General features: G+C 38.9%; 1 protein-coding gene across 4 annotated transcripts in view; it reads left to right on the top strand.

Moving 5' to 3' along the window:
• SLC16A7 (solute carrier family 16 member 7) overlaps nucleotides 1-23,332 on the top strand; it is a 193,410-nt gene that overhangs the window by 65,593 nt on the left and 104,485 nt on the right. For 3 of the 4 annotated variants that reach the window (XM_062203322.1, XM_062203320.1, XM_062203321.1), the window contains one exon: nucleotides 9,915-10,035. The exons of the other annotated variant lie outside the window; for it this stretch is intronic. The gene's annotated coding sequence lies outside the window, so the exon portion shown is untranslated. The remainder of the gene's footprint in view (nucleotides 1-9,914; nucleotides 10,036-23,332) is intronic. 4 annotated transcript variants of the gene reach the window in all.

The raw sequence follows: 23,332 nt of genomic DNA, 5'->3' as shown, positions 1-23,332 counted from the left end.
TATTTGTGGTGCTACCCTTGAGAATGTGTCACCTTGGCAAAGGTTAGTCACCTTCAGCCATTTTCTCCCCAGGGCTATGTGAACGGGTCTGTTTGCATTGGAGCAAACGCAGCTGTCTGTGGTTGTCTCCTATACCACAGGATGCAGTTGTTCAGCTTAAATAACCCTATTTATATGTGCTTTACTTAAGATATATTTCTTCTAAAAAGAAATGAGTCAAATTCTTGAAAGTCTTGCTATGATTTCAAGGGTGACAAAAATTGCACATATAATTTGTTGTTGCTGCCTTTTTTTTAACAAACACTAATCCATAATTTGCTTTTGTAGGTAAAATTGAATTCTTGGTAGATCTGTTAAAAATATTTATGTAAAGTGTTAAATAATTTATTAGTAGTAATATGCAAAGAAACGTGAATTCCACATCTAGAAAGCAAATATGCAATTTGTAATCTGAGGTTTTTGTGACATGCTCTGTAAATTTAACAGGTCACTGTTTCTATCAGTGGATAGTAGGTTTTTAAGGATTTAATATTGAAACAACAATAACAAAAATAATACAAAATAAGTACAAAAGGAATTATCCACAGGCTTGCCAATTCAAATCCTTATATATTTTATGTTATAAAGTTATTTTCTTTATAGCATAATTTTTACATGTCAAACTTAAGTGCATTTTTATATTTCTATTCTTGTTTAGCTTTGGAACTTCTTATAATAACACTAAATAAAAAATTAATTATACTTACCAGCGATTTTAAAGGTTAGCATTTGTGGTCTAATTAGTAGCATATTTACTTAATAAAGTTAATAATCATTTCTTTGATAAAACTAATTTTCCTGTCATTTTTTTTTTATTTGACAGGTAGACTTATAGACAGTGAGAGAGAGAGACAGAGAGAAAGGTCTTCCTTCCATTGGTTCACTCCCCTAATGGCCACCACGGCCGGCGCTGTGCCTATCCTAAGCCAGGAGCCAGGTGCTTCTTCCTGGTCTCCCATGCGGGTACGGGACCCAAGCATGTGGGCCATCCTCCACTGCCATCCCGGGCCACAGCAGAGAGCTGGCCTGGAAGAGGAGCAACCAGGACTAGAACCTGGCGCCCATATGGGGTGCCGGCACCGCAGGTGGAGGATTAACCAAGTGAGCCACGGCACCGGCACCTCCTGTCATGTTTTCATTATGTTAAAGCAGTTAGTAAAACAAAATAAGTCGGTCAGCGCCGTGGCTCAGTAGGCTAATCCTCTGCCTGCGGCGTGGGCACTGGGGGTTCTAGTCCTGGTCGGGGCACTGGATTCTGTCCCAGTTGCCCCTCTTCCAGGCCAGCTCTCTGCTGTGGCCCAGGAAGGCAGTGGAAGAGGGCCCAAGTGCTTGGACCCTGCACCCCAAGGGAGACCAGGAAGAAGCACCTGGCTCCTGGCTTTGGACCAGCGCAGCATGCCGGCCGTGGTGGCCATTTGGGGGATGAACCAACGGAAGGAAGACCTTTCTCTCTATCTCTCTCTCTCACTGTCTAACTCTGCGTGTCAATAATAATAATAATAATAATAAGTCATGGAAATTTTATTCTTCTATCCTTTAAAAAAACAATTTTGAGGTATACCTGTGGATTACAAAATAAATTATTTTAGTTAATCAATCATTTGTATTACATCAGTAATTTTACCCAAATAGGTATGTTGAACCGTTACATTAAAAATTACAGGATGTTATTGTTTTGGACTAAGTTCCTCCACAAGCCCCAACAGCTTTAGCCAAAAAATCAAAATGGAGTCACTCAGGCTAAAGTTCCACATCACCAAGGGAAAACCAAACTCTTTATATGGCCTTCTGAGAAATCAGGAGACAGAAATAACCAAATCGCCAAACAGGCCAGTTTGTGTTGGCATGGTAGTAAGTTCCCTCTTACCTTAATCTTTACACAGAACAGTAACCTGGAGTAACTTGACATGAACCAATCAGTTATCTTCCTGTTGTTCTGTACCTTGTCCCCATCTTACAGAGAGTGTGGTTTTCTTCTTCTTCTTTTTTTTTTTTTTTTCTTTTTTCAATCTTTTTCTGTTTAAAAAACTGACCTCTTCTGCTCAGCCCACCAGAACATTCATTCTGTTTCAGGAATGAAATGTTGCTTGGGTCTAGAATAAAAAGTGAAACCAATTAAGATCTCTAAACTAAATTTGTTGTAATGTTGCGGTTTTGCCCTTGGACGCAAGATGAGTGCCCTGCTTTGTTGGGACAAAGATGCATTGGAGGAGTTCTCGGTGAAGATGCCCTCTGTTTTTCGCTTGTCCATTATAGACACTGCATAGTTCTAACACCTGTAGTGCAGTTCGTTCACTGCATTAAAACCTCTGTGTATGTCTAATTTTGTGTGAGGTAAGGTTTTCTGTGCCTTTATTTCATATTCGTTTTGAAACATGAAGCTTTAGAAGACATAGAAACATACCACATATCTTCTGTTTTTTAGTTTGATTTATGTGAGAGGCAGACTTTCAGAGAGAGACAGAGACAGAGAGAAGTCCTCATCGGCTGATTCACTCCCCAGTTCCTCACAAGAGCCAGGGCTGGGCCAAGCCAGGTCCAGGAGTCAGCTCCTCCTCATTTTCTCCCATGTGGCTGGCAGGGGCCCAAAAACCTGAGCCAGCATCTGTTGCCTCCCAGAATGCACAATAGCAAGGAGCTGGATTGGAAGAGGAGGAGCTAGCACTCGACCCCAGGCACTCTGATGTGGGAATACAGGTGTCTCAAGCAATGGCTTAATCACTGTTCCACAATACCCACCCCACATATTATGCAAATGCATTTACTTTGTTTTATTAAATAGAGAAAGGGATGGTGTTGTCGCACAGTAGGCTGAGCTGCTGCTCCTGGCTACTTTGTGCTTTGGGTTCAGTTTTCTGCTAGTGTGTCTGGGAAGGCCGCAGATGGCTTGAGTACTTTGGCCCCTGCCTCCTATATGGAATACCTGGATGGAGTTCCCGGCTCTTGGCTTTTGCCTAACTCAGCCCTGGCTTTTATGGCCATTTAGGGAGTGATCCAGTGAATGGAAGAAATTTTTCTCTCTCTGCTGTTCACCCTGCCTTTCAATTAAATAAGTCTTAAAATAATTAGAGGAAATTTTTGGAGGGTACTTATGTTTTTACCTGGTTATTGTAACCATGATTTATATTTAGAATGCATCCTATTAAAATCCTTGGCAAGTCTATCTTGAGCTTGGTTATTGCTTGAATGTCAGATCTAAATGATTGCATTTTTCCCATGGGAAGTCAGATGCCCCTCACCCAGTGATTACATGGAGGCTGGCTTGCTCATCATGGAGAGATACTTGGGGCATGGATCCAGATAAATTAGAACTGGAACCCAGGACCCAGTATTTTCTAGCTCTGTGACCTGACATAGATAATCAAAATTCTGAGCTTCAGTGCCCCCATACTTCAAGTGTTGATCATATTAGTGTATCTTACATGTTTTAGAGTGAGGTTAGTAGGTGTAAATTTTGTGGCAAAATGCCATCCTGGAATATACAGAACTTTCAATAATAATGGATAGCTCATTGTTTCTCCAAAGGTTACTGTAGTTTCTTCAGCTACCAAGATGCACAGCTGTGCTACCATCAGAATCACTCTCACTTCCTTAGGTTGGGGACCCTTTGTGACAAAGAGCATGAATTTTCAGAACAGCTTAACATAATGTGTGATCAGGCAAAGGAATGAAACCGTCTGGCTTTCCAGGGAGTCAACACATGACCTTGGCTTCTTCATTATTATTCATAATTTACAGAGTTTTCTGGCCTCAGATTGGTGAAGATTCACTGATGTTAATGTGCATAGCATAGTACTTCTGCAGTGTGTTCTAGACATGATATTAACTCACATGATGGAAAAATGCACTTGAAAATATGGCTACATCAACATCAGAGAATCAGGAGATTAAATTTAGCAGTTCATACTGGCAGACTTGGTCACCTTCTTTGACCCAGGATATAATTTAAGCCAAGCTGACTTTACATGCTGAAAAGTATGAACTAATTGTGCATGTCAAAACAAGATCTTCCAGAAGAGAGGAGGGCTACCTTTCCCCCATTTGAGAGAAGAGAGAGGAAAGGGCAAAGCAGAGAATCTCTGGAGACTTGTGTGCAAGCTTGCTTCTGGCTACAAGTTAATAATCAATTGCCTCTGTTCTCAGCTCTGAGCCCTGAGAAAGTGGCAAACTCGGATTCTCTCTCTTTTCAGGTAACTTTAAAATTACACGAATTGTACCCGCATTGGCTATACTTTAGAAGGTAGATATGTGGTTTTAATTTTTATTCCTTTTGCATCACTTGATTTTGTGTTCAAGTTTATTGAAAGAGCAATGAAAAGCTCTATAAATGTCAGCTGATGAAAAAGATTTCATTTTTGAAGAGTACTGAATATAGGCTAATGAGGAACTCTGTGCTTGTACTGGTATCATGGAATTGAGATTTTCAAATGTTTTTATAAACTAACTATTGTAGTTCTTAATTTTACTGGCTGAAAGATCTATAATCACAATGATTTCAAATAATACAGTACATTACCTAGTCTACTGGGTCTCAGTGAGGACAATTTTTAAAGTTTTCTTTGACACTGAAATTTTAAAAATGAAACTGAATCTTTAATCACTAACATTTTATTTGTACTCAGTGTTATATAAAATATCCTCATTTTTCATATCTAAATCAGTATATTTTATAAATTCTCTATGTAATTTTCTGAAAAAAAAAACAGTAAAATGTTAGATTTTATTTTGGGACTTAGATTATTTGAGCCCCAAACATTTGGCATGGTATGATGGCATATTTATGAAGTTATTCTATGTTTATATTTCAGGTGATATTATCTGTACGATGTAGATGTAATTAAAGAAATTATACACTAAACTTTACAGTCTACAAATATGGCTTTTAAACATAATAACATCTTTTCTATACATTCGTAGAGTAATCATTTTCTGCATTGAATTCACAAAGAGATACATGTTTATTGCTTAGGTCACTGAAGTCACCGTTTAGATAATTTTATATACAGAGTTTGGGTTCTTTCTAAAGTACCTGGGCATTGCTATCTTTATCCAGCAAGTATGCAGAAACAAGCAAACTTGTTTGGTTTGGATTTATATTCAAAGAACAAAGACAAGTAAACATTAAAAGCTAAATGTTTTTGTGGTACTAAAGGTGGAGATGATTACATTTTGTAAATGAGGAACAGAGAGAAAAAGTAACATCAGTCAGTAGGAGTGCTAGACTGGAAGCAAAGTCTCTATTTACTGGATGACAAATAGAGTTAATGGTTTCTTAAGTCAATATTCATGCTGTATTTGAAAAGGAAGTCATGCTTTATTCCTAGGTTTGGTAGATTTGTGTCATCAGTTTTCTCTATACAGTCTCACCTTTGTGTCTGTATTTGGATTTGTTTAGATAAATTTCAGTTCTGTTACAAAAGGAATTTCTCAAGGCTAGAGGAGAGGGTTTTGCCAGATGTCTTTCAGTTACACACTAAAGCTATGCTGACGGATTCATAATTTGATCATTAAGTATTCTAATGTTTCATATTTAAGGAAATTTTAAATATGTGTAGAATCAAAGTATTTGAATTAAAAACATTATTTTAAACTTGAAATATTCATATACAACCTAAATATAAAACAGTTATTTAACATGATCAAAAATGTATGTGAGATCCTAACAATCATTACTGTTTTTTAAGTTGGGTATATTCGTATTTCTTATATTTTAGTAGATTCTACAATTCATCTTTTAGTCTTAGATATTCATATTCAGAAGTTGGCTTGCACCTGTTAATAACTAAGTGCTGTTTTAATTCTCTGTGGCCCTTGGATGTTCACTTACTTTTTAATTTCCTATTGAAAAGACAAATTACTAGCAAAAGTTTGTTCCTTTAGCTCTTCATTAGATATCCTTCATGGATTGCTAAACAGTTCACCAAGGCTTTTTGGCAGTTATCCATCAATGTTAGCGCATACATAGACCCACACACTTTATCTAAAAGGGAGACATGCGGAAGGTAGCTATGCCACCAGCACTAGGAAGGGTGGGAGTGCTGGAGAACACAACGTAGTATTGAAAGTCTCAGTAGCACAGTTACCATACTTTGCAAATCATGGGTAAATCATGCAACTTTGGGGAGCCACTGCTTAAATGAGCTACAAATGGGGCTATGACAGTAAAGATAATGCTTTTCTCACTTGATTAGTCTAAGAATCATGTCACTATGTATAAGAAAAGGACCTGATAGATCGTAAATCTTTATCCAGCACTTTCTAGTCCTGCCATAGTAAAGTACCACCAACTGGGTGGCTTTAAGCAACAGAATTTGTTTCTCTTTCCGTTTTGGAGCCTGGAAAACTGAAATCTTGAGATCTGGTGGAGACATCTTCCTTGCTTCTTGCAGCTTGTGGTTGACCCAAGCAAGCTTCCCTGGGTGTGTGGCAGTGTCACTGTAGGCTCTGCCTCCATCTTCACCTGCCACCCACTCTGTGCTTCATGTTTTGAGTTAATGACCGGTAGTAAGGCTTCAAAATACTTTTTTTTTCCTTTGAGAGGCACAATTTAATCCATAGTTAACTGATTTCTGACTTCTGAAATTTAAGTGTGTGCAAAATGCATCCAACTGATCCCGGTATCCTGAAGTTTCCTGACATGACTGTAAGTTTAAATTCTTTTTTTTTTTTTAAATTAATTTATTTATTTGAGAGGCAGAGTTACAGACAGAGAGGTCTTCCATCTGCTGGTTAACTCCCCAAATGGCAGCAAGAGCTGGAGCAGGGTCGATCCGTAGCCAGGAGCCAGGAGCTTCTTCCAAGTCTTGCAAGTGGGTATAGGAGCCCAAGCGCTTGGGCCATCTTCTACTGCTTTCCTGGGCCATTAGCAGGGAGCTGGATTGGAAGTGGGGCAGCTGAGACATGAACCGGCGCCCATATGGGATGCCGGTGCCACAGGCAGAGGGTTAACCTACTGCACCACAGCACTGGCCCTTATGAGTCCAAATTCTATGCAAATTGGTTATGGGTGAGAGACTTGGGATATAGTCCAGTATGGGGAAAAATTTCTCTCCATCTTTGGATTTGTGAAACTTAGAACACAATTCCTCTACTTTCAAGGTACCATGGTGGGATAGATACAGAAAAGACATTCTGATTCCAAAAGGGACAGATTAGAGGGACAAAAAGATGGTACATAGCAGGCTCACAACTTCTCAGGACAAATTCCATTAGGTTGTAAGGCTTGAAAATAATTCTGGTACTTCTGTGCTCTGTCTTCTGGGCCTGCTGGGCCTCTGTAGCCCTGGGCACCAACTGTGCCGCTCAGCCTGGGTGGTGGCCCTAGCCCTGAAAACCACAGAGGTGGCCCTGCATTTTGAACAGAGGGCCCATTACCCAAACCTTCTGTAACCATAGTTCTTCCCTCAGAGCCATTCTTTCATTTCATACTCCTTTCATTTGTTTCCTAAAAAAGGCAAAACAAGATTGTTTTTATTTTATTTGAAATACAGAGAGACAGATGGAAACAGACAAACATCTCACATCTTGCTGGTTCATTCCTAATTGCAAACAATAGCTGGGCCCGCTTGGAGCAGGCGAAATACATGATCCTGGAAGTTGGTTTGGATCTCCTGGGTGAGAGGCAGAGGCCCAAATCCTTGAGCCTCCCAGAGTACACACTGGCAGAAAACTGGAGTTAGAAACAGAGCTGGGACTTGAACCTAGGTGCTCTGGTAGGGGTGCAGGCATCTCAAGTGCATCGTACGTGCCATGCCAAATCTCTGTGCCCCTATCTCAGGTCTTTTTAGGAAGGCTGGCAGTGTTTTTGCTCGTATAAAATTTTCAGAAATCTTTTCAGCCGCTTGTGAAATTCATGGGAATCCAAGCAAGAGGTCCCTCTATAGATCTTCTCTCTACCTGCATCTCTATTCCTGAATTTGAGGTTTGCCATTCTTCTTGTGTGATTTTATACTGTTACTATATAGTGTTTTATGATGGTATAAGAGTTAGCAGACCTCATATATTGGTATCATTCTGAATTAGTCCTTTTAAAAAGGTACATACTTCATTTGTTCCATAATACATTTAAAATGACACGGCTGGCATAAAGCTGTAGCTCATTCACTTTAACTCCTGTATATTACATTCTATGATCAGGTGCACTTCATTCTCCTATTGATGTATGTTTAAAAGGGTTCTGTTTTCAACTCTTATATACTGTGCTGTTATAATCATTACTTCACATTTCTTCTCTTGTACGAATGCATATACCTGAGAGAGACGTGGATGATAGTAAAATAACCTAGACCCAGCTTGAAGCTCTGAAGAGTTTCCATTGCTCTGCATCCTGTCCCTCTTGGAAGATTTGGAAATCAAGGCTTTCAGCCCTGGGCTAGCTTCATACAGTTTTGTTGCAAAGTTCTTCTGCCTGTGTCCCCTTGGCTGTACTGTAAAGAAAGTTTCATTGTGCAGGTAGTTGGGCAGCAGGTAGTTGGGCAGCAGGTTCTTTTTTGCTTCCTCCCTTCAGGAGGGGTTGAGAATGTGGGAAGCAGACCCAGAGCAGCACTAGGCTTTCGTCAGAGAGACGGACTTTCTCATCTCCCATCTTCCATGGAGTACTTGCAGTCCCCCCTGCCACGTCGATCATGAACTTCTGTCTCACTGAGTACTGCAGACCCTGAGGCCAGCTGGCACGTTGTTTCACTGTAGTGCCGCTGATCTCTTTCTGGGCAGTGGGGTTGTTTATTGTTTTTGTTGTCATTTTATTGTCATTTTGGTTAGTTCTTTAATTTGGTTTTCTTTTCAGATTTTATTTTGAGCACCGTGTGCTTGCAGCAGAGGAGTTTTATCCAAATTTTCGACGTATCTTGATGTGTTGGCTTACTTTGGCATAGGATTGATAGCAAATAAATAGGAAGTGGTTGACAGTTCCATATTGCCTATCACACACTACAATGGATCTGCTTTGAATTCCAATTGTGTGGGATGCAAAGATGACATTCCCACATGAAAATCAGAGAGTTTTATTTATATCCTTACCAAGAGAGTTCTGCAAGTACACTTTATATTAGTCCAAGGGCTTCAGTTGAAATTCACTTTTGGATCTAGTCAGCTATTCGAACCAAAGCTTTAATGCAGCCATGAAATCCTACACTATAAAGCATAAAAGAGTGACTTTGACTTGAGATATTTTATAGGCAGAAGTTTCCATTTCTATTATCTCCATAGTAAAATAATTTACAAGGCTCTTAGAAAATTTTGAATTTTGAGCAGTGTAGTAAGCATATCAGGATGATTTTGCGACATAATGCTCCCACATATAATGAATCTAACCTGATGGATAGAATGTTTAGCATTTTACACATGGGTGTAAAAGAACATTTGCAAAAAATGATGAGTTGGTTTTGGCATGATTAATACTGAGCTGTTCTTTCTGACAAAGTAATTGGCAAATAGATTTGGTTGTTTCTGAGTCTAGTTCTGAATTATACCAGTAAGGCCGTGTCAGCAACAGAGACAGAATAAATACTGAAGGTGAGAATCCCATGATCTTCAACAAAGTTAAGCCCTAACTTTCTAAGTTGAATCAATGTTTCACTTGTAGATTAAACAAGCTGCTGGATTTTTTTTTTTTTTTTTGGAGGGAGGTCTATTGGTAATCCTTAATATATTTAATTTTTGCTAGCAATAAAATATTTTACATTAATATGTAATTAGCACATTTTCTTCTCCTTGGAATCACTATAAACCATATGAGTAGTAATGACGTCATAACCCGTGAAGACACTGGCAACGATGAAAAAAATCGCAATACTTATTTCTTATTTAAAACCTTGGACTTAGTACCAGAACAGCTTTGTAAAAGATAAATCCATGTGTTTCATTCTCTGTTTCAGTTTTTCTAAGTGACTTCAGTTGACTTTTCTGGGATTCATTGGAGCATCACTGGCTGTCTAACTGGAAAAGAGCATTGATTTTATCTGTTAGTTCTTCAAGGATTTCATCATCTCTTGCCAGGTACTTTTGCAAATATGAAGGGTCTTCAGATATTTCATGGAAAAAGTGCATTGTGTAAAAGCTACTCCTGAATTTCAAAAAATATTTGTACCAAAAGTCTTATTTTTTATTATTTTAAAAAAATTTTATTTTCGTTTCATTTGAGAGAGAGAGAGCGAGAGGACTGTTTCATCCACTGGTTCATTCCATCTGGGCTTAAGCCAGGCCACAGGCAAGAGCTGAGAACTCAGTCTATGTCTCCCACATGAGATATCAAAATCGTGAGCCATCACCTTCTGTTTCCCAAAGCATGAGCTAGCAGGAAGCTGGAATTGAAAGCAGAGCCAGGACTCAGACTCAGACACTGACTTGGAGTGCTGGAGTCGCAGGTGGCATCCTCACTGCTGCACCAAGTGCCTGCCCATAAACTGGTTTTCCCACAAAGTGTTTCACGTTCCTGCACACTCTTGTTGGCTCATGTTACGCTTTTCTTGTCATTTGGCTTCATTATACTCTTCATTTAAAACTTGACCAGAATGTGTTTATGGTCCACTCAGGCTGGTTTAGTTATCCAGCCTTATACAGTAGTTATGACTATAGACTCGTTTTCTTTAGTTTGATGAGAAAATTATGGCCTAAGGTGTCTAAGGCATCTGTTGTATATATTGGATTAACTTTGCTCCTGTGCAATGAGGTGTCATATATATATATATATATTTTTATTTTTGACAGGCAGAGTGGATAGTGAGAGAGAGACAGGGAGAAAGGTCTTCTTTTGCCGTTGGTTCACCCTCCAATGCCTGCTGCCGCCGGCGCGCTGTGGCCAGCGCACCGCGCTGATCCAAAGCCAGGAGCCAGGTGCTTCTCCTGGTCTCCCATGGGCCATCCTCCACTGCACTCCCGGGCCATAGCAGAGAGCTGGCCTGGAAGAGGGGCAACCAGGACAGAATCCGGCGCCCCGACCGGGACTAGAACCTGGTGTGCCATCGCCGCAAGGTGGGGGATTTGCCTACTGAGCCACGGCGCCGGCCGAGGTGTCTTATATTAATGTGACATTATGAGAACTAAGAAAGTAGCCACTGGGGCCGGCGCTGTGGCAGGTTAATCCTCTGCCTGCGGCACGAGCATCCCATATGACCACTGGTTCTAGTACCAGCAGCTTCTCTTCAGATCCAGCTCTCTGTTATGGCCTGGAAAAGCAGTGGAAGATGGCACAAACACGTGGGCACCTGCACCCATGTGGGAGACCCTCAAAAAGCTCCTGGCTCCTGGCTTTTAGATTGGCCCAGCTCTGACTGTTGCGGCTGTTTGGGGAGTAAACCAGCAGACAGAGGACCTTTTTCTCTGTCTCTCCCTCTCACTGTCTGTAACTCTACCTCTCAAATAAATAAATAAAATCTTTAAGCAAAAAAAAAAAAAGAAAGTAGCCACTAAAATAATTTGCTATTTTCAGTTGTTCAGAAGAGAAAAACTGCCACATAGAACTATAATCTTGTCCTTATTTGTTATTTCCAAAAAAAATGTATACTCTGTGAAAGCACAGCCTTCATCTTTTCCCATAATTATATCTCTGTTGCTATCCCACTGAACTTCCGTGATGCAGGAGTTGTTTTTGAATTAAATAATACAGTGAGGGATACTTCCTCTGGCAGAACTTTGATAACAGAACAGTTCGAGATTACTGGTAGTACATATCTGCAATGTCCATGGAGCTTTGGATATATATAACCAGTGTTGACATTTGTTTTCTTTTTATATTTTAATTCATTTATTTATTTGAGAGGAGCGAGCATGCCCACACATGCCCGAGAGAGTACTCCCATCTGTTGGTTTACTCCCTGAATGGCTGAAATGAATGGCAGTGGGCTGGGCTAAAGCCAAGAGCTGGGAACACAATCCATGTCTCCAATGTGACTGGCAGGAACCCAACCATTTAAACCATGACTTGTTGCCTCCCAAGGGATGTATTAACAGGAAGCTAGGATCAGGTGTGGAGCTAGGACTCAAACTCAGGCTCGTAGATATGGGTTGTGGGCAACCCCACCAGGGTCTTCATCACTAGACCAAACATCTGCCTCATTGATATTTGAAAGGTTCCACTAGAGAGAGAGAGTGTAGCAGAAATCTGAACCATGCTGATATTTATTATCATGGAATTAGTGTTATATTTGTTGCTAGTACTCAAAGTTTTGTTTAGGTTAAGGCAGAATCCTGTGCAGTGCTATTAACTCACTAAAGTAAGAGGCATTAGGTGATAAGGGTAGAAAGAGGAAGATGGTGGCAGATTTAACAAAGGGTTTATGTTCTAATAAGAAAGACAAGACTTTAGGTCAGGACACCAGTCCATTGAGAACTGGGATGAAACCAGCAGTCAAGACAGAAATCATGCTCCCAAGATTGGGTTACATTTGGGAAGACTATACAGTTGGCATTCAGGTTTCAAAGACTGGCCTGAATGCAGTGGTGTGGAAGATAGATCATATTAATACACACTGAAGCATCTGGGACTTCTGAAATAATGACTTAGTTATAACTGTCCCAAAGAGGAGTGGGGCTTATCCTCAGCAACCAGTCGTCATACTGTTAACTGAGTGAGTTTGGATCAACAGGTGCAGTAAGGGAAGGCAACCTCATGTCTCTCATTATCCAGCAGCCTATCTTGAGTTCCTTTATAAAGTGTCAGTGACAAGAGTTCAAATAGACCCTTGATTCTGGCAAGAGAAGACAGGCTTAAATGCACAAATAGTTTCCAAGTACCAACGTGTTTCATGTTTGCTATTATCTCATTCAATAGCCACTAAAATCTCAAACACCCAATATGATGGTATTTGGAAACGGTGTCTTCAGGAGGGGAGTAGGTCATGAGGACAATGCCCCCATATGAAGAGACACTAAAGAGCTTAGTGTTTCTCACATGAACATGAAAAAGAGCCCTTACACAACCATGCTGGTACCCAGATCTCAGACTTTTAGCCTCAAGCTCTGCAAGAAAATAAATTTCCATTGTTTAAGTCACCTAGGGTACGATACTTTGTTATGAGATCCTGAGAAGACGGATAGACACAGGTCACATGGTAAATCCCCAAAGTAAATGCAAAAGGTATATTTAAATAGATAGAAAGAGGAGGAATCATTTGGGCCGAATTTGCAATCATCCCTGATCTGAACAAATATCATCTATGATATAATAAATTTGTATGGGAATTATACATTAATGATTTATGCTTCTTTTGATATAAAATTTTAAAAATGCCCTTTAGAAAATATGACCTGAGGGCAGATATTCTCATGTTATTCAGTGCTTCTGCCTGATATATCATGTTTGTTCTTAAGTATACTTCAGTATTACATGTTTTTGCAGGCTAGCTCATTTTTCCTAGTGGTTCTGTATATAGAAGCAAATGACAATACATGGTGACTGTTCATGAAATTTGCCTTCACATAATCTGTCCAAGATTTAAAATTTCTATTATTTCATTGTCAATTGACCTTCAAGCAATTTATCAAAGAATTTATGAGGGTAATAGCATGAATATATATACCCAATGTCTCTTGTGGAAAATATGACTCTTGGCTTTTTTACTCTTGAGATGATTAAGTCTCAAACCTGAAGTTGACAGCAGAGTCATTGTACAGATTGATGTTCTCAGTGACTAACGTGTGACAGAGTTTGGTTCTGATTTATTATGCTTCTAGGCAAAAACAATTTGCTTCATTTTTTTTTAGTATATTTACTATCCTTTTTTGCTAATTGGATGAAAAAATTGAATTTCCATTATATTGAAGTCATGAACATTTTGAATGAATTTATCTTTTAAATTAAGGTTTTATTTTCTAAAAAGTACAATTTCAGTTTGTTTCTTTAGTATGCTGACATGCTCTTACTCGTTTCTTTTTTCATGTCAAGTGGTTCTTGATTTTTTTTTTAAATTATACCTAACAGTAAGTGATTACTCATACAAAAAATCTGATAGTAACCGTTGGATTTTGAGTACCATTTATTCAGTCAAGCACAACAACTGTACTTGAAAAATACTCATAAACAATTAGGTACATCCCCCACTAATAGATCTTATAATTGCTGGAAAATAGAGAAATCAGAAATCATTTTTATCTGACTCCACAGGAATATTTTGAATTATTCTAATGTTTTAAATTTATTTTTTAACAGTTAAAGTATACTGCAATAAAAAAAGAAACAAATGTGTAAAAAATGGAGGGGATGAAGAGAACATATATGTATATATATGTGTATATATATATGCATATATACACACATATATATGTATATATATGTATATATGTATATATATATACATACTTTCATTTACTAATGAGGCACAGCAATATTATTGTTTAGGGTATATTTCTAAATAATTTAGATAAAATTGATAAATAAAAGATTTTGAGTAACACTTATGTAAGTTAGAAAATATATTAGTAGAACAAATATACAGAAGCATACTATTCAGCTGAAGAACGTAATAGAATGCTATCATCTGAAGTGAGTTCACAAGGGATCTTCAGAAAAGTCATGGAAATGTGTATTCTGAAAATACTGTGCATGGATTTCAAACACTTTTTTCATCAAACTAAACTTGTCTTTTAATTCTATTTCTCTGCAGTTTTTTTGAAGTGCCCTTATAATTCTCTGTTGTTTCATCCTCACCTTCTCCTTGATAGAGATAACTCCTGTTTTAAACTTTGTTTCAGGTCACTGCTTGTGTGTGTTTTGCTTTCCAGTAAAAAAGAAAAATTGGAATTTATGATAGTGTAAAGACGTGACTGTAACAGTTCATTATTGGACAGATTTGAGGGCTGTTGGAAGGGGTTACATCCAAATTGGATACATTTGGAATATAAATTGAGCAGATTCTTTCAGTGAGTTCTAAACCTTTGTATCCAAATGCTTATTAACAATGCCAATCATGTTTATAAGTTAATATCAACTGCACTCAAACCAAACAAAACATTTTATCTTCTTCCAGCCCAGCTTGTCTTAGTTAATGGTTTCAGTGGACCTCAGTCACTCTCTTTTTGTTCACTGCTGTTTGGCATCCATTTTCCAAGTGTATGCAAGGATTATTTCATTTCTTCATAGCTCTCAAATCTGCCCTCCTCATGCCTTTCTCCAAGGCTGCTATTTTCCTGTGTCTTTTCTAGATTCCTTTAATAGAACCTAACTAGTTTCTTGCTTTTTTCATCTGTCTCCAGTCATCTTTTTTACACTATATTTAGGATCATTTTCTAAAATGCAGACTAACTAACTCATTCCCTTGCTTAAAAACCAGACAGTGATTTTCAAAGCTTTAAGATGAATGAACCATGTGCTTTTCTAGCCTCATTCCTCTCCAGTTATGCATGCCATGGTGTTATGGTGCCTGCTATGAACAGGACATACCAACTTTTAACTTTTGTTACCTATTACCATTCCCAGTTCCTACCCCCATCCCAGTCATCCCAGGTGGTAATTCCATTCCCTTGTCAAAATTCAGCTTGCCCAGTTCAGCGTGAGTGTTTTAGTCTATTTTCTGTTGCTATACAGAATATGGAACAGTGAGTCATATATAAAAAATATAAGTGTATTTCTTACAGATCTGGAGATTGAGAAATCTATATCAATGTGCCAACATCCTTCTGCAGCATGACATGAGGGAAGCACCACATGGTGAGACAGCTAGCATATGAACTCAGGTCTCTCTTCTTCATATAAAACCACTAATCCTTTTATGGGGTGTCCCCCTTTCATGATCTCATCCAACTCTAATTACTTCTCAGAGTCCCCACTTCCAAATATCATTACTCATGAATTTGGGGATTAAATTTCTAATATGTGAGTTTTTGGAGGATACGTTCAAACTGTAGCAGGGATCTTAACTCCTCTGAAGACATTTCCTTGGCTATCACTGTATGGGTTAGCCTTTCCTGATCTTATGCCCATAGAAACACAATTTTGTAATTATCTAACTCATAGTTACCTTCCAGATTGTGTTCATTTATAGGTCAGAGTCTGTACTCATATCTTAGATCTTCAGCATCCGTATTTCCATTGTCTGGCACAGGACCTTGGCATAAAATGAGACACTCAATAAATGTCTGGCAAATAAATGAATACAAGAAACAAGAAGACCATAAATACAATATTCTATCTTAACATCATAAGGGTAGAATTAGTATGAAGATGTTAACTTGGTAAAGCTTACCCTAAGAATAGAAATTCAAGAGAAAAAGTCATTGCTGTGTGCATTATCACATCAGAGAGCTAGGATCTGTAATTGAAGACCAGTATCATTAATACTCATTTACTGTGGAGCTTATCTATATTTGTCATTTTTACTATCTCAATACATTTACCCACAGAGATGGTTGGTAATAACCTCAAAAAGTAAGCAGTTTTCTGCCTAACTTTAGAGACATCAAGGAAAGACAGGTGAGGGAGACCATCACAATTTGCAGTCCACACTGCCAATAATAGAATTTTTTTTAGAGAGAAATAGCAGACAGGAAGACCAAGTTCCTGGGACCCATAGCTAAGAAAGAATAAAGCAGGGGTGACTGAATTGAATCTGAGAGCTTGCAAGAACCCTGGGCTGAACAGCACAGATAATGGAAGACTTTGTCTAACCTTGAATAACTAGACTTGGGAAAAAAAAAAAAACCTTGAAATCTATAGGAATTAAATCTGCTCTTATGAAAATGAATCTTGATTGTTATTGTGTTTGGTGTTTCCAAGAAGGCAGGGCAGAGAAAAAGAGTGTCTTCAGTTTCTACTCTTCAGAAGTAAGTTGAACAGTTCGTCCTCCACGTCTTACTTTCCCTGGCTACTTTCTATCTCCTAGATAGGTTAATGTCTGTCATAATATCCTATTTATTTATTTATATAGAGTGCAATCTGTAACTTATTTGTATTTGTAACTTGCTCACTTCTTCTCCATGAACATGTACACTCACGGGAAGGAGTTTGCCTTGTTCAGCCTGCATCCTCTGTGTTTAGCTCATAGTAGACTTTGAGTTGGAATTTGTTGAATAAATGAATGGATGAACTGATACCTAGAGATGACATCACACTGAAAGTAGTAATCCCAGTTCTTCAGATTCTTCACTCTTTATCTGCTGTGCATGATAAATTTTAATTCTCTGTAGAAATGATTTTGTCGTTTTGTTTTGGACGGCATCACTTATTTTTATGGAAGGATGGATGTGATTTCATCATGTGATGATGCAGGAAAGTTGAATAAAGGGAAGGAAAGTGAGTTTCTGATAAAGAAAATTTTCTACAGTAAAACAAGAGTAGAAATTCTATACTTTATACAACTAAAATTGCAATGCGTGTTAACATAGTGAAGACATTGAGGAAATATGGAATTAATAATATATTTAGCAGAAAATTGCTCAAATCCTACTCATCGTTTCTGTGTAATGCTTATTAACATCTAGGTGTTTCCTGATACAGCAGTTAGACAATTTGAGTAAAATGTAAAGAATGGTGAAAAGTGAGCAAGAAAGATTTAATGCATTTGAACTTCATAAAACCCGAATTAAAGATTTTTGAGTGGTGGGGTGACCTAATCTGAGAAGGAACATTAGATATAATGTTAGAAGATTAATCCTTTTTTGTTAATTAGATTCTAGGTTATATTTGGATTTTACCAGTATTTCCACCAATGTGTTTTTTCTTTTTCTTTTTCTTTTTTTTTTTGGACAGGCAGAGTTAGACAATGAGAGAGAGAGATAGAGAGAAAGATCCTTTTTCTGTGGGTTCACCTCCCAAATGGCTGCTGGCTGGCACGCCATGCCGATCCGAAGCCAGGAGCCAGGTGCTTCCTCCTGGTCTCCCATGTGGGTGCAGGGCCCAAGGACATGGGCCATCTTCCACTGCACTCCTGGGCCACAGCAGAGAACTGGACTGGAAGAGGAGCAACCGGGACAGAATCCGGCGCCCTGACCGGGACTAGAACCTGGGATGACAGCACCGCAGGCAGAGAATTAGCCTAGTGAGCCACAGCGCCGGCCCTACCAATGTGTTTTTTCATCTTTTTAAATTTTTATTTAAGTTATAAAAATTTCATACATACAGATTTAGGAACATAGTGAGACTTCCCTCCCTTGCTCCCATGCTCCAACACTTCCTCCCCCTCCCTCTCGGATTCCCATTCTTAATTTTTACAGTGATCTATTTTCAGTACACTTAATGATTGTATAGTTATCCCTACTCTAAATAAAGGAGTTCAACAAATAGTATGAAGAGAAAAAAAAAATAAGACAAAACATTGTTCCACAATGGAAGAGACAAGGGCTATAAACCACCATCTATTCTCTAAATGTCTATTTCACTCCAATACATTACATTTCAAGTATCCTATTAGTTACATTGGATCAGGGAAAACATGATATTTGTCTTTTTGGGACTGGCTTGTTTCACTAAGTATAATGGTTTCCAGTTGTTACCATCTTGTTGCAAAAGACAGGATTTCATTTTTTTTTTTTTTACATCTACGTAGTACTCCATAGTGTATATATATATCATAATTTCTTTATCCAGTCAACAGTGATGGACATCTGGGTTGATTCCATATCTTAGCCTTCGCAAATTGTGCTGCAGTTAACATGGGGATTGTGCATTTGAATTTCCTCTCTTGAAAAATGCGACTTTAAAGAGAAATCAAACTGGGTCATTTGATAGTATCCCATAGGTCTCCAACAGTGTTTTTAAGTTTTCTATTTTCAGGCTGGCGCCGCGGCTCACTAGGCTAATCCTCCGCCTTGCAGCGCCAGCACACCGGGTTCTAGTCCTGGTTGGGGCACCGGATTCTGTCCCGGTTGCCCCTCTTCCAGGCCAGCTCTCTGCTGTGGCCCGGGAGTGCAGTGGAGGATGGCCCAAGTCCTTGGGTCCTACACCCCATGGGAGACCAGGAGGAAGCACCTGGCTCCTGCCTTCGGATCAGCGTGGTGCGCCGGCCACAGCATGCCAGCTGTGGCTGCCATTGGAGGGTGAACCAACTGCAAAAGGAAAACCTTTCTCTCTGTCTCTCTCTCTCTCTCACTGTCCACTCTGCCTGTCCAAAAAAAAAAAAAAAAGTTTTCTATTTTTCTTTTTGTTTTCTTTTTTGTCTGACTGTAAAATTTCCAAAGATTTGTCTTCTTGTTCTGCATTTTTTCTTTGATCTATTGAATTCTTAATTTCTAATATTTCACTTTGATTTGCTTCTGATTGCTGCCTGCCAGCCACTGCCACCAACACTGCCAATCAAGTGTCCCATCTGTCAACGGCTTTAAATGCACAGGAAGGTTCCTGTAGCTGCTGCCCTAATCCAAAATCCTAATCAGACAGTGGGCTCTGTTTTGGAGAGACTGGGGGCGGGCAATCAAATATTCTCCTCCACTTCCATTGGGTCCGAGGGTAACTGCCAGCCCTCAGAGCTCCAGCCTGGACCCATGCCACGCTGCTGTGGTACATGAAAAGAGACGTTTGCATGGAGGATTGTGGGGAGCAATGTTGGGAAACTGAAAAGGAGAGAGTGCTCAGTGGACTGTTGCAGGTTCTCATGCTCAGTGCTGTGAGGGTATGAGCCATGACGTTTAAGAGACACAGGAAGAAAGATGCATTCAACAGAAATGACTTATACAGGAGGAAGAAAGGACTCCAGTATTTTGGTTTCAAAACTGTTATGAAACTTAAGAGTACGGCAATTATATATTACAGTTGGAAACTCATTTGAAAATATCTTGGGAGAGCATAAAAAATGAAGAATTAAAACTTAGGAAAAGGAACATTGCAACAAGGAAAAATTGGGACATGCCTCTAATCAGAGTGTTAGCCTCAATTTGCAGAGGTGAATCAAATTATGAGTATACGTAAGAAGAAAGAAGATAGCAATATTGCTTTTATGAGAACCCACAGATGTTGGATCTGAAAAGGAAAAATGTCATGAAATGTGGAATAGTCATATAGTAGGAGAGAAGCCAGTGACTGCAAAGTCTTAGGCACAAAGCACAAGGACATATTGTTAAATACTATGAGAAATTTTAATTAGATGAGGCTCAGTAATTTTAGAAATTAGGAAGTCATAGCCCATATTCAGGAGAAAATACATTCAGTTAAACTTTGCAAGAGAAAAACCTAACGTAAGAAATTCACAACCATAGGTGGTGAGTAGAGTCCTCTAGGAAACTGGCCCTTGTGTGATGGTTTGAAGTGAAGAAGATGAAAGAAAAACATTGCCAGTTCATGGGAAAAGCACATCTAAAGCAGATGACTTTTCCTTGCTATTTTTAGGCCTGGGGATAAGTACATATTTGGTAGACTGAGGGAAACAACCAAAAAAGACTGACAAATTAAAAATGATGTATGAAAATTATTGGAACCACTTCCTCCAGAAAAACAAGAGAGATTTCATTAGAATCATTACTAAAAGGATTGTTGTGAGATAAAAGGGTGCCTTTTTTGCTAGGACAGAAGAAGGTAAGCACTGTTTGAGAGTAAGGTGGAAGACAGCTCCCTTTTTTTTGTCCCAGGTTTGGAAGAATGGCAGATGGGTGCTCCTGTCTCAGCTGTTGCGGTGCTCTGTGTCAACCTTCAGTGAGCAGGGTAGGCAAACAAAATGTCAGAAAAGCACATGCTGTCAGTGGTATGGAAGTGTGTCAAGGATGCAGTAGGAAAAGAACAGAGAGCCGTTCATGCAAGTCACAGAAAGATCAGAATAAGCATAGTGCGTAGACTGGAACAAAAAGGAACTCAGTCAAGCAGGGGATTCTCTGGAATGATGAGCAGGTACAAAATCACATTAATAAAATAATTAAGATCTTGAGAAATGAAAACGAGATCAAGTTGATACCAGGTGCTTTTGATAACATCCCTTCTAAGTTATCATCAAACTTGGAAGACGCCCACATACGAATGTTTAGGGAAAAGCCAGAGGGAAGGAAGACACGATGTGCAGAGGTGAGAATTTTCTGATTTCATCTGATTTGCTGTCATACAAGAATGCTGTCAGTTCTCAGAGGACTGACTATTTGCATTTTTGTGTCCTTTTTGGGACTCAGAATCTTGACTGGTGCAGTAGAGACTGGAAAATGGAAAAAGACGTTTTTTCTCTTCCCTGTGTTTGGGGTGGTACTTCTTTCTGGTCAGCTTCCCAAAGTGACAAGTTGGACCCAGCCAGTTGATTTACGTGAAGCAGTTCCTGTAGCTCTCATCCAGGTTATATTTAACTTTGGGTCCATCCTTTTTGCGCTCAGTACCAACTTCATGATCAGTGCAGATTGTATATTCAAGGAGTTTTCAAAGACTAATAATTTTAGTGTATAAACTGTGTATTTTATCTGAATTAGTGCTTTTTACAAAACAATAACATGAAATCTTAAAAACCTAGGAGTCATGAATTCTATGGCATGTCGATGTGACAGAATGTGACAGAAACCATCTCTTTTGACTCCACTTCCTACTTTAGCAGGTTTTATCAAACCATTATAAGACATGCTTGTAGGTAATAGTCCCCACCATGTCAGTGTCATGAAATTTATTTAAGTGTCTGACGAGGGGACTATCTTTTGGAGTGTTGATAAATCATCAGCTCTTACATCTTAGTAATGTTACATTAGTGACTCTTTAAATGTTATTGAACATGATATTTTTATCCAACAGCATATGATTGACATGATTCTCATTTGTTAAATAGTAAATTTTACTTAAGAGTGTTTAAATTGGGCAGATACAGGGTACCAAATAAAATACACAGTTTATACATTGAAATTATTAGTCTTTTTTTTTAACTTTTTTTTTTTTTTTTTGACAGGCAGAGTGGATAGTGAGAGAGAGAGACAGAGAGAAAGGTCTTCTTTTTTGCCGTTGGTTCACCCTCCAATGGCTGCTGCGGCTGGCGCATCGCGCTGATCCGAAGCCAGGAGCCAGGTGCTTCTCCTGGTCTCCCATGCGGGTACAGGGCCCAAGCACTTGGGCCATCCTCCACTGTCTTCCCAGGCCATAGCAGAGAGCTGGCCTGGAAGAGGGGCAACCGGGATAGAATCCGGCTCCCCAACCGGGACTAGAACCTGGTGTGCCGGCGCCACAAGGCGGAGGATTAGCCTGTTAAGCCACGGCGCCGGTGAAATTATTAGTCTTTTAAAATGCCTTGAATATACAATCTGCATGGTTCTATTTTCATTCTGTCTTTGAGAAAATATTTTATGTGATTGATTTGCAACTAGAGTCAAACTGTTCTAGTTTTATGAGAATGTATTCTGTTGGATAGCATGAAAATATGCTCTACTGTTTTGATATTGATAAATGGAAAATTATTCAAACATATTCCAGGTTCCCTGAGGTTCTCATATAATAACCTTTATGGAAACTAAATTATGATTTGGGAATGGAATACAATTCTATTCTTAAGAAACTAAGACTTGGGCTTTAGGAACTTCTAGTATTTAACCAGGCTCTGGCTGATTACACAGTGGAATTCCTTCACGTGATCATTTCAGATTAACGTTTCTCATTCAGCCTCTGGTTTTTAGAAGCATGGAACAGTTGTTAGGATACTACCTATCTGTGTGTGACTTAGGTTTAAATGGCAATAGCGTTTTCTCAGAGCATGGAAGACATTTGTGTTCCACACGCTAAGAAAATCTGCAAAAGATTAAAATTTTAGTGTCATGGAGTCAAAGCTTAGGAGTTCAAAGGGACTTCAGAGAACACTCAATCCTTCCTTGTCTTTACAGATAAAGAAACTAGGATCCAGTGTAATTGCCATTTGCCCAAAGGGTTATAACACTTTTGTGACTTACTGTGATGTATATATTTAAATTTTCTGTAGTTTTATATTTTTGCACATAAAATAAATTACTGTATATTGGAATTATCTTTACCATTGTATTTTATATTTCCAGTGACCATTTTTCCTTACTACTTAGGATAACAGCATATTTTAAAACCTTAAAACATTATTTAGTTCCAGTTTGTGCAAATAGATCATCCATTTGTGAGGCCTAGCTCTCTATGTATACTTAATTATAGAAAATTTGAGTTTATCAAACCTCCATGGAACCACATGACTGATCCCCACCCTTTTCTCAATTATTTTATTTATTTATTTATTTTTATTCTATTTGAAAGGAAGAGAGACAGAGACAGAGAGGGAAACACAGAGACAGAGAGGGAAAGACAGAGATGGAGACACTGCTTCCAACTGGTGATTCACTCCTCAATTGCCGACAAGAGCCAGGGCTAGGCCAGGTCAAAGCCAGGAGCCAGGAGCTCACCTGGGTGTCCCACATGGGTGGCAGGGATCCACGTACTTTAACCATTACCTGCTGCCTCTCA

Source organism: Lepus europaeus, chromosome 10 (genome assembly GCF_033115175.1).
Source record: "Lepus europaeus isolate LE1 chromosome 10, mLepTim1.pri, whole genome shotgun sequence".
Taxonomy (NCBI): Eukaryota; Metazoa; Chordata; class Mammalia; order Lagomorpha; family Leporidae; genus Lepus; species Lepus europaeus.
The sequence above is the reverse complement of the archived record's forward strand: the minus strand, read 5'-3'. Positions and strand labels throughout refer to the sequence as shown.